The sequence below is a fragment of the Pongo abelii genome, chromosome 5 (assembly GCF_028885655.2).
Source record: "Pongo abelii isolate AG06213 chromosome 5, NHGRI_mPonAbe1-v2.0_pri, whole genome shotgun sequence".
Classification (NCBI taxonomy): Eukaryota; Metazoa; Chordata; class Mammalia; order Primates; family Hominidae; genus Pongo; species Pongo abelii.
Genome location: NC_071990.2, coordinates 15,813,962 through 15,825,879, shown reverse-complemented (window position 1 = coordinate 15,825,879; position 11,918 = coordinate 15,813,962).

Sequence of the window (11,918 nt, the reverse complement as noted above, 5' to 3'; positions counted from 1 at the left end):
TACTCTTCCTTAAGAGATCTAAGCTCCATCTTAAGTGCCTCTTCTTTCCTCATGACTCCCCTGAGTGATGAAAATCACCTGAGCTTTAGCACTCAGCCACCATTAGTATGTATCCATGATGTGCTAATAGTTTGGAAGGGGAACATTTTCCACAGTATTCAGCATAGAAATTGGTTCATAAATCAATTGTGTTACATATCCGCAAAACCCCATTTTACAAGCCAACTCTTCAGTGTCTTTCACTGTTACCTGTGTTTGTCCACCTTGAACCAAATTGCCATATGATGCAACAAATGTCCAACCTGCAGCTTTCTGCAATCTACATAAACCAGAATTTTTTGTGTATAATTAAACTAATTCGCATGCATTATTAGAAACACATGTTTACTGATTAGAACGGTAAAACTATAGGCTAAGTCTCTAGCATTTATCTTGGTTTTGACGGGACGAATTTCATAAATTCATGGACAGTTTTCAAGTGATGCATATCACCCACCCCAGAAACTCTTCTCAGTCCCATATCTGCTCTTTGCCATTGCATAATTATTCATACCTTTTGTTATCAACTTTGGCTGCACATTAAAATCGCCTGGAGAACTTTAAAAATACTGATACTTTGGCTACAATCCCACAGTTCTGATTGAATGGGTCTAGGGTGCAGCATGGGCGTCACAAATTTTAAAGTTCCCTCTGGTGATTCTAATTGCAACAAAATTTGAGAACCACTGAGCAATAGCAATGTCAAATGAACGTGGTTGTTTAATTGGCTATAGTTTCATTCTTTTATATAAATACTGGGTATTGATTTATAAAATACCTAAAAATGTTCAACAACTGTAAGCCCTACTGTATACCAGGCCATGTTCAGGAAGCTAGGCATTTCCAGAACATTCTATGCACTGATATTATTTTGTCTTTTTTTGTTTGTTTGTTTATTTTGAGACAGAGTCTCATTCCGTCGCCCAGGCTGGAGAGCAATGACATGATCTCGGCTCACTGCAACCTCTGCCTCCCAGGTTCAAGTGATTCTCCTGCCTCAGCCTCCTGAGTAGCTGGAATTACAGGCACACATGACCATGCCTAGGTAATTTTTGTACTTTCAGTAGAGACAGGTTTTCACCATGTTGTTCAGGCTGGTCTTGAACTCCTGACCCAGGTGATCTGCCTGCCTTGGCCTCCCAAAGTGCTGGGATTACAGGCGTGACCCATCACGCCCGGCCTCGCTCTGATATTATTTTGGAGGGTTGCATAATTATACAATTCTATAATGGGTAAAGAAATATTCCACTAGACATGGGTAGGGTTCAGAGGAGAAAGAAAAGGAGAATCTGAACCACAAAAATAAATAAAGTTAAATAGTTCTTTACTGTGGGATTCCTCAGAAACTTTACTAGTGTGCATGTAAATCTTCAAGAGCATTTCTCAAGCTCATTTGATCACAGAATCCTCCCACCACCCTCTCCACATTCCATTGCCTAACATCTTTTGGAACATTCTACTGAGTACTTTGAAAAATGCTAGTTCAAAAGGTTTCTATTTGGCAAGAGGAAAAGAGCGGGGTGCTGAAGGAAGCACAGACACAGAGCTGGCGCCCTCAAGGACTTGATTCCACATTGGGAACAAAGGCTTTGTCTTCTGGGAGGCTGACCTCAGAAGTTGATGGGTCTTTTTTGTCATCGCTTGTTAAGACCAGCAGCAGAGCAGTTGGTTGATCAGCAATGTCATTGTCTCCCAACTGCTGTGAGCCAAAAGGAGTTCCACATGTGGAAAGTATGTTAGTAGCACAGGACATTTGGTGTCCCTGTGAAGACAGAGTGAGGATTGACAGCATGTGTTTGGTGCTCTTCTCTGGCCAGGGCAGAGAGGAAAGCAGAGGGAGATAAAGGGTCCAGTCCTGCTCAGACCTAGCACTACCTAGGACTGCTCTGCTGACTGCTTCAGAATTCTGGCAGCGTGTGCCTAAGCCAGCTTTCTCATCTATAAAATGGGGATATGTACTACCTAAGCGTTCTTGTGGGGACTAAATATGGACCATAAGGACCTGTGCAAATATTGGAGGTTACTTTTTTTTTGGAGGCAGGATCTCACTCTGTTGCCCAGGCTAGAGTGCAGTAGTGCAGTCATGGCTCACTGCAGGCTTAACCTCCTGGGCTCAAGCCATCCTCCTGCCTCAGCCTCCCAAGTAGCTGGGACTACAGACGTGTGCCACCAGGCCCAGCTAATTTTTAATTTTTTTTTAGAGATGAGGTCTCCTTATGTCGCCCAGGCTGGTCTCAAACTCCTGGGCTCAAGCAATCCTCCCACCTCGGCCTCCCAGTGTTCTGGGATTACAGGTATGAGCCACCCCACCCAGCCTGGAAGTTACTTTCATTATCATAATTATTATCACCAATAAGATTCTCTTGCTGAGTTTATCTGAATGATAACCCAGGGGAAAATTGATTTGAGAATCCATAACCATGCACAATTTTTTCACTAGTTTTTCATAAATGTTGCAGAGCAGGAGAGAGAGAGAGAGAGATGGAGAGAGAGACACACACACAGTCATTTATTCAACAGTGTGGGGGTCCTAAAGTCTTTAGAAGAAAAGTATTTGTTGTGTGTGCTGTCCTCTGAAACCTTGAAAGTGAGCTGAAAATCCACATCATTCTACTGTTTAATGGTCCGTGGTCTCCTGTCATCATTCCAAATGTGTCTTATTGACAGACGGTTTCTTTGGGAGAGCACCTCAATGATTAATTGAATAGAAAACACCACTCATCTTTCTGCAGGCCGGCACTTGTTTAGTAAGGTTAAATTGAAGCAATGCACAAGGAATGGAGAGAGTAGAAGAGCAGCTTATTTCCCTTCAGGCTTTTCTCATCATCCCAATTCTATTTTTGCAGACATGACTGTGAACATGAAGACAGCTTCCACCCACCTTAACCAGACATATCTAGTCCTGCTGGCGACTCTCAAGCTGGAGCCTAGCAACCTGAAGTCATGGTTCATTATTAATCCTTCTTGATCCACTATTTCATCCTGTTTTATTTACTAATTTGCTAGAATATGCATTGAACCTATTCTCGAATTGGCACTGTGAACTCTCTGTTCCTCCTTTTATTGTGCAATTTCATACTGGGTGGGTTTGTTTTGTTTCCAGCTAAGTAGCTTCCCTCCTTTCCCCTCCACCCATCCTGTGTGAAGATCCACCCTTTCTTTTTTTGGTGCCGCTTTCAGGCCCTGGACAATATCTCCCTCTGATGGCTTTCCCCTACCCAGACAGAACTCCGTGGAGTTTTTCTGTCTGCTGAGACCATCCACGTGGTATTTTGTCTAACGGGCCCCAGCAGCATGCATGGAGAGATAGAAATACACATGCGCTTTGAATGGGACTTTTACTTCTAATACACAAGAGAATTACGTCTTTCTGCTTGATAAATATAACCATGCTGAGTGCCCCTGACTTTCAATCTTACAAAAACCAAAATAGCAGTAAGCTTTCATACATGTGCTTGGGTTTCACAGGTGCCATCTCATTAAGTCCCCAATCACAAGCTCTCTGCTGAGCTTCACTAGGGGGAGTGGGTGCTTGAGCAAACTTCTCCTCATTCAGAGTCAACAGGAAGCAGGCAAAGGTGCAGCTTGCCCTTGGGGGTCTGGAAGTCAAGAGAAATCAGTTGTTTTGAGGACTTAAGAAAACTTTTTAAATTCATAAGCTCCATAAAATATAGGGGAATCTCTTCTAAAATGTAAACAGCCATATTATAGCTTGGGATATGCTACAAATTAGGTATGAATGTGCACACTGAGACAGGTGCACCTTACCCAGGACCCCTCTTTCCCCACCTTCTACCCTTGATATCTCCACAGATTCCATCCCTCCTTTCACTGAGGTTTCTGTTCAAATATCATCTTATCAAAGAAAGCTCCTCTGAACTCCTCTTCTAATGAAACATCCAGACTTGTCCCCTCCCATCCCCTTACATTGCTTTGTTTTTTCTTTTAGCACTTATCATGAATAACAACTACTTTATTATACTCTTTTTAGTAAATATCCAATACCATGTAAAAAATAGTAAAGATTATAATTTAAAAACAATAAAGTGATAGACCAGGGTAAATTTATTTTTAAAGGCATTGTGCTATTTCTTTAGTTATGGTGTTTGAGATACTGTGTGATATGGGGGAAGGGGCTTGGGTTTGTGGAGACACAGACTTTGATGCCCGTTCTGGCTCTCTGATGTCCAAGCTTAGTGGCATTGGTTCAATCCCTCGCCCTTTGAACCTCTATGTCCTCATCTGAACACAGAAATAATCATTCTTTTTTTTAGGATAATGATAAAGATAAAGATCTTTTTTTTAGGATAATGATAAAGATCAGCAAAAAATCTACAGTGTGCCTAGCATGAGGTCTGCCCTTATTAAATTAGAGTTACTATTGTTACCTTAATCTAAATTCCATTAGTGATATGTTTCCTTATTTAATTCAAGTAGGTGATAGCATTTAATTTGTGAAATCAGTGTCACGAATGACATTTCTCGCTTTGGACAGGAACTGAATTACTTATTACCATGGAAGAGTGAGCTCACTCTCTTTGCAATTATAATATTAAGATAGATTCCTGGTACTTCAGAAACTGTTCAGCCTTATTGATACACAACTGAAAAATTAAAATAAGCAATGGTACCACCCACCAAAAAATACAAAGAAAGAAAAAAAGAAAAGAAAACTCATAGCAGACTACCTCACCAAAGGAGGCAGAGAAGGAGGCTTAAGCTATACAACTTGATCTCTGACCTTGGAAAAATGACCCAAAGTACAGTGTGAATTGATGATAAGTTCTTAATAACTGACTTGTTTTCTGAGAGCCTGGCTATTAAAAAAAAATTCCCCTTTCTGACTATTATTATATTCAATTTAAAAATATTATTAAGTGATTGCAACTTATCATGCCCTATGCTTGGCCTTGGAATACCACTATGCACAGGTCAGATCCAGACCTGTTTCCCAGGACTCAGACGCCAGTGGGAAATAGAGACAAGTATAGATTCTCTACCACCCAGTGTGGTAAGAGTAATGATGGATAGGAAAGCAACACATATTACAGTGTTGGCAGCCATCTGGTTCTTCAGTTGCAGTTGGTAGGTGCATAGGTTTATTTTTATGATTCTGCATCATAACGTACGTGTATATTACATACTATTTTGATGCACCAAGTGTTGCATAATTTAAAAGGCAAAGTAAGGGGGCTGTGGAGGCAGCCAGTGCATCTCTGTTATAACCTGGTAGGTGTCACATCTAAGCCAAAAATAGAATGATGAGTGTGAGCCAGAGCAGGGAAGACAGGCAGTGGAAAGTATTCTCAGGCAGGTGGAGCATGGGAAAGAGGTCTGGAAGGAGGTAAGGGAGAGCAGACTGAGTAGTTTAGCATGGCTGAAATGTGGAGTGTGAGGCAGCAAGAGATGAGGGATGGCAGGAGAGACCTACACAGGACCGCAAACACAAAAGGCCTTGTGAGCCAGTCAAGGAAATGAGACTCTATTTCAAGGACAGTGAGGAGCAATGGAAGCATCTTCTATAGCTGAGTTACAGGATTGGACTCACACCCTAGCTGCAGAGTGAATAGTGAATCAAAAGGAGCAAGACTGGAAACAAGAAAATCACTGAAGACACATTTGTTTACTCATATGTTTTGCAAAGATCAGAAAGTTTTAAAATGCACAGCACTGGTAAGAGTGCAGAAAGGCAGGGAATATAAATCGACATGCTCTCTTTAGAGGGCAATTTGTCAATATCTATCAAAATGAAAAATTCATATGCCTTTGATCTAACAGTTCCACTACTGTTAGGAATATATCTGGCAAATAAACTTGCATACCTGATAAGAAATGTGTGGAAAATGTTGTTTCAGCACTGGTAGTATGAAAATTTTTAAAATAAGTTGGATCATTCTAGGTAGGGATAAAAAGAGCACTGAGGGGCCGGGCACCATGGCTCACGCCTGTAATCCCAGCAGTTTGGGGGGCCGAGGTGGGCAGATCACTTGAGGTCAGGAGTTCGAGACCAGACTGGCCAACGTGGTGAAACCCTGTCTCTGCTAAAAATATAAAAATTAGCCGGGCATGGTGGTGCATGCCTGTAATCCCAGCTACTTGGGAGGCGGAGGCTGCAGTGAACTGAGATCGCACCACCACACACTCCAGCCTGGGTGACATGAGCAAAACTCCATCTCAAAAAAAAAAAAAAGAGCATTGAGATGTGTTAAGTGATTAAAGCAAGATCACAAATATTGGGTATGGTATTCTCTCATATAAATATCAACATATATCTTTACTGATACACGTGTATCTTTGTTGATGCATAGAAAAATATGTAGAAGAATGTATTCTTGGTTTCCTCTGAAGAGAGAGTGCCTGATCTGGAAGAAATGAAAGCTTACTTTTCACTGAATATAGTTTTCTTTTTGCTCTTTTTTTTTTTTTTTCTTGAGACAGGGTCTCACTCTGTCACCCAGGCTGGAGTGCAGTGATGTGATCTCAGCTCACTGCAACTGCCACCACCCAGTTTCAACCTATTCTGCCTCAGCCTCCTGAGTAGCTGGGATTACAGGCACACACCACCATGCCTGGCTATCTTTTCTGTTTTTTGTTTTTTTTTTTTAGTAGATATGGGGTTTCACCATGTTGGCCAGTCTGGTCTCAAACTCCTGGCCTGAAGTGATCTGCCCATCTCGGCCTCCTAAAGCACTGAGATTACAGGTTTGAGCCACTGTGTCTGGCTGTTTTCACAGAACATAGTTTTCTATGATGTGATATTTTCATCATTTGTATGCATTTTTTTTTTTTCTTTTTTTGAGACAGGGTCTCTGTCCATCACCAAGGCTACAGTACAGTGTCGTGATCATGGCTCACTGCAGCCTTGACCTCCTGGGCTTAGATGATCCTCCCACCTCAATCTCACAGGTAGCTGGAACTCACAGGCATGTGCCAGCACACCAGGCTCATTTTTTAAAATTTTTTGTGGAGCCAGGGTCTTGCTATGTTGCCCAGGCTGGTCTCAAATTCCTGGGCTCAGGCAATCCTCCCTCCCTGGCCTCTCAAAGTGCTGGGATTACAGGCATGAGTCACCATGCCCAGACAGTATGTATTATATATATTATATATATTTTATATATAACATATACACACACATATATACACATATGTGTATATATACATATGTGTATATATACACATACGTATGTATATATATACACACACATATACATATTTTTTTTTGAGACAGAGTTTTGCTCTTGTTGCCCAGGCTGGAGTGCAATGGCGCAATCTCAGCTCACAGCAACCTCTGCCTCCCGGGTTCAAGTGATTCTCCTGCCTCAGCCTCCCGAGTAGCTGGGATTACAGGCATGTGCCACTACACCCGGCTAATTTTGTATTTTTAGTAGAGATGGGGTTTCTCCATGTTGGCCAGGCTTGTCTCGAACTCACGACCTCAGGTGATCTGCCCACCTCAGCCGCCCAAAGTGCTAGGATTACAGGCGTGAGCCACCGCACCCGGCCATATTATATTTTAATTAAATGCAATGGGGATTTTTTGTATGTGTGTTTAGAATGAATTTTCCAGTATCTGGCAAAAGATGACATGACCTGTCATTCTTCAGTCCTGGCCTACCTAGGCAAGCCTTTCTACCCCGAGAGTTCTGGGAAGAGGGCTCTTCCAGGGTGGTCTGCATGCCTTCCAGTTTTCTACCATGGGAGAGGAAGGGAAAGCAAAAATATTCTGTTTTAGAAATTTAGGATTATCAGGGATCTAATTATAAACCTTGTGCTGTTTATCAACCCATCCCAAAGACATGTTGGGTCCATCTCTTATAACTTGTCAGATTGTCTCCTGGCCTAAGCCTTGTTCCAAACAGCTGCTGAAGCCCTCTGTCCTGGATGGGCCATGGCAGAGCTGGAAATCAGGCCCTTGGAAGGCAGCACAGAGAGGGCTTCCCGCATGCCCAAGGCCATCTCTTACCACTCTCTGCTCCCGCTCAGGCCCACCCGTCCTCTCTGCAGCCTGAGCAGAGATAGTACATCTCCATTAGGGGTTGATGATGCTCAGACGGTGGAAACCAGGCCTGGAGAAGAGAACTCTTCCCCCACACATACATCCACACAGACGTTCATCAGGGAACCTTTCCACTAGACCCTCAGAGACAGGGGCACTACCCCTCAGGATTCCCAGCAGGTGAACTGAGACTCAGTTGTTTTCCTGAAGGTTAGCCAGGGGCTGGAATCCAGCCCATCCACTCCGTCCTTGTTCCTGCCCCTACAACCTGTTTATAAAGAGCTCTTCATTTATAATTTGGTGTTTACTTCAAAATACTCCAGGGGACTTCTGCTCCATCTTCCATCCTCCAAGATTCTGAATAATTTATTTTAAAAGTTGCTCACAGCATGTTTGCTCCATGAGGTGTGGTAGGGGAAAAGAGAGTGTTATTTGGAAAGGCTATTTCAGTTGATAGAAAGACAAGTGAGCAATTGTTTTTATTTTCTAAAATCCTCATGGAAATGTATCTGTACATGTAATGGCTGATGATGAGCTGGCAAATTTGGCTTGGCATTGAATGAGATCCAGCTCAAAATTAGGATAAGCAGGCGGTAAGACCGAAGGCCTCTCAGCCCAGGTTTCTCTCCGACCATTCCTTTCATTTGCATCATCGTTTCTTAATTTTGAGAAATAAATAGTCCCCTTTTAAGGGGGGAAAAAGTGTTCGAGGAAAATGGATTTAAAAATTATATTTGCTTGTAATAATCACTGCAAAACAGAAGTTTTGATTATATAATTGGAAGACTAATAATTTTTTAGAAGGTCTTGTAAATGAAAACACAAGATAAAAAACTCTCAGAGTGGCTGAGCACAATGGCTTGTGCCTGTAATCCCAGCACTTTGGGAGGCTGAGGTGGGAGGATCACTTGAGTCCAGGAATTCAAGACTAGCCTGGGCCATATAGTGAAACCCCATTTCTGCAAAAAGTTAGAACTTAGCTGGGCGTGGTAGCATGCACCTGTAGTCCCAGCCACTCAGGAGGCTGAGGTAGGAGGATTGCTTGAGCCCGGGAGGTTGAGGCTGCAGTGAGCTGTGATTGTGCCACTGCACTCCAGCGTGGGCAACAGAGCAAGACCCTGTCTCAAGAAAGAAAACTCTTAGAGAGACCTCAGATTCCAGTTTGAGAAACAGTGGAAGCCATTTTTCCTGGGAAACCTCTGGTAGATGTTACATACAACCTGGACCCAGACCATTGACCTGTCAGCCCAGAAGCCGTGCCCTAAGATGCCACTGTTCTTAGGTAGTCCCTTCACTATTAATAACTCTAAAGACACTGAGGCATTGGAGAAGTGGACAAAGACTGATACGTTGTGAGGGCTGGAGGGCAAAGAGAGAAAAACTTGCCACTTGGAATGCAGCTAGAGCAGAGCATGACTGTGGAGCGACCCTGAGTTGGAAGACAGCTGCTATGAGGAGAGTGGGAGAAAGAGAGGGGTACTCCTTTTTGGGGGCTGTTGCTGCAAGGTACCAACAACTAACTGGGCAGCTTAAAACATCAGAAATGTATTCTCTCACAGTCCCGGAGGCTGGGAGTCTGAAATCAAGGTGTCAGCAGAGCCAACCTCTCTCTGATGGCTCTAGGAATGGAGCCTTCCATGCCTCTTCCAGTTCCTGGTGTTTGCTGGCTATCCCTGGTGTTCCTGGGCTTGTAGAGGCATCACCCCAGCCACATGGCCGTCTTCTTCCTGTGTGTCATCACATCCTCTTTCCTCTGCACATCTGCCTCTGCGTCTCTTCTCCTCTTCTTAAACCAGTCTAAATTAGTTCAACCATTGTGGAAAGCAGTGTGGAGATTCCTCAAAGAACTAAAAACAGAACTACCATTTGACCCAGCCATCCCATTATTGGATCTATACCCAAGGGAATATAAATCATTCTACCATAAAGACACATGCATGCATATGTTCATTGCAGCACTATTTACAATAGCAAAGATATGGAATCAACCTAAATGCCCATCAACGGTGGACTGAATAAATAAAATGTGGTACATATACACCATGGAATACTATGCAGCCATAAGAAAAGAATAATATCATGTCCTTTACAGGAACATGGATAGAGCTGGAGGCCTTATCCTAAGGGAACTAATGCAGGAACAGAAAACCAAATACTGCATGTTCTCACTTATAAGTGCGAGCTAAATAATGAGGACACAGAGATGCAAAGAGGGGAACAACAGACACTGAGGCATCCTTGAGGGAGGAGGGTAGCAGGAAGGAGAGGTTTAGAAAAAAAAAAACAGGTACTATGCTTAGTACCTGGGTGATGCAATAATCTGTACACCAAACCCCCACGACATGAGTTTACCCATAAAACAAACCTGTACGTGTACCCCAAACATAAAAGTTAAAAAAAAGAAAAGAACACCAGTCATATGGGATTAGGGCTCACCCATATGTCCTCATATTAACTTGATTACCCCTGTAAAGACCCTATCTCTAAATAAGGCCACATGCTAAGATACTGAGGTTTAGAGCTTCAACTTGTACCAAGAGCAGGTTGGGAGAAACCTCGGTGGGTAAAGAGGTGGGAAAACCAAAACCAGAAGAGGGAATGGAGAGGCTGCCAAATCTCTTCAATCCACCCTACAGTGGTGTGCAGCGTTGCCTGAACTCATCTCATTAGGACAGAATGAGAACCTCACTTTATACATCACAAAACACCACAGAGCCCAATTGTTCGCCTTTAGACTGTTGTGCAGATGCAGCTCCAGCACATGGGGCACACAATTTAAAGCACAAAGCAAGACAGACTTTCTCTGTCATTAACAGAAGTCTCTGGAAAGAGCTACTCTTGATATGATGAACTCACAGAGGTGAAAATGTCCTCCTAGGGCGATGGCTCAGCAAAGACTGGCGATTGGCCAGGAAAGCACATCTGGTGCTGCTCAGCCGGATGCCCTGGGTGGGTGATAGTTACAGTAAAATACAGCAGCTCTAATGAAGTTTCCACAGTGGTTACTTGGCAAATTGATGGTTTTGTTGAGATAAGGAGAAAGATGGGACGAGGGGGGAAGGGAGAGAGCCAAACTGAGAAAAACACACACACACACACACACACACAAACCATTTTAGCCATTAGGAAAGAAAGTTCTGAGCACACCAGTCAGGGCACTTGTGATTTAAGTCAGAAAACTGTTTTGATTTAAGTTGGACTTCAGCTTTGAGGGCATGGGATGACCTGGCCTTATAATCCCATAGATTTGAAAGTGATTGCTGATTTATAGACACTCACTGCACACATAGCCTGAGAGCACAGACTCTGCTTTCAATGGGCATGTGATGTTTTAAAGAAAGTTCAAAGTGCTGCTAGAAATGTGTCTAAAACAGACAAGTGATTCTGAGGACACATTCATTTTTTATTGAGAGTCCAGCTAAACACGTAGTTGTGACAGGATGTTAAAAACCATCATTTAATCATGTGTTCCCTCCCTTATGTTCATGCTGGGAACATGCTTGGGTGAAATCATGCAAACACCACACCCAAGATTCTGTTGTTAAAGCACTGATGACTTCTGACCCAATCATAAAGGTGACAGCAAAACCAGCTTACTTTTCAGAGTTCAAAAGAACCATTCTGTAATCTGTAAGATATTTGAGAAAAAGTCCTAGTCTTAATGTTCTTTTTCTTTAAGTTCTTTTTGGAAGTAAGCTGGGTATAACTTATAGACAAATAAAGAACAACTCATAACTCTTCCCCTAAATACTGATTCCAATGACTTTCATGCTGAAAGAGCATCCATGGGTTTAAAAACTCTGTTCAAGGAACAGTGCCAGGTACCAAGGACACAGGAGGTATAACACGGACCCTAACACAGACCCTACTTGCAAGGGATCTG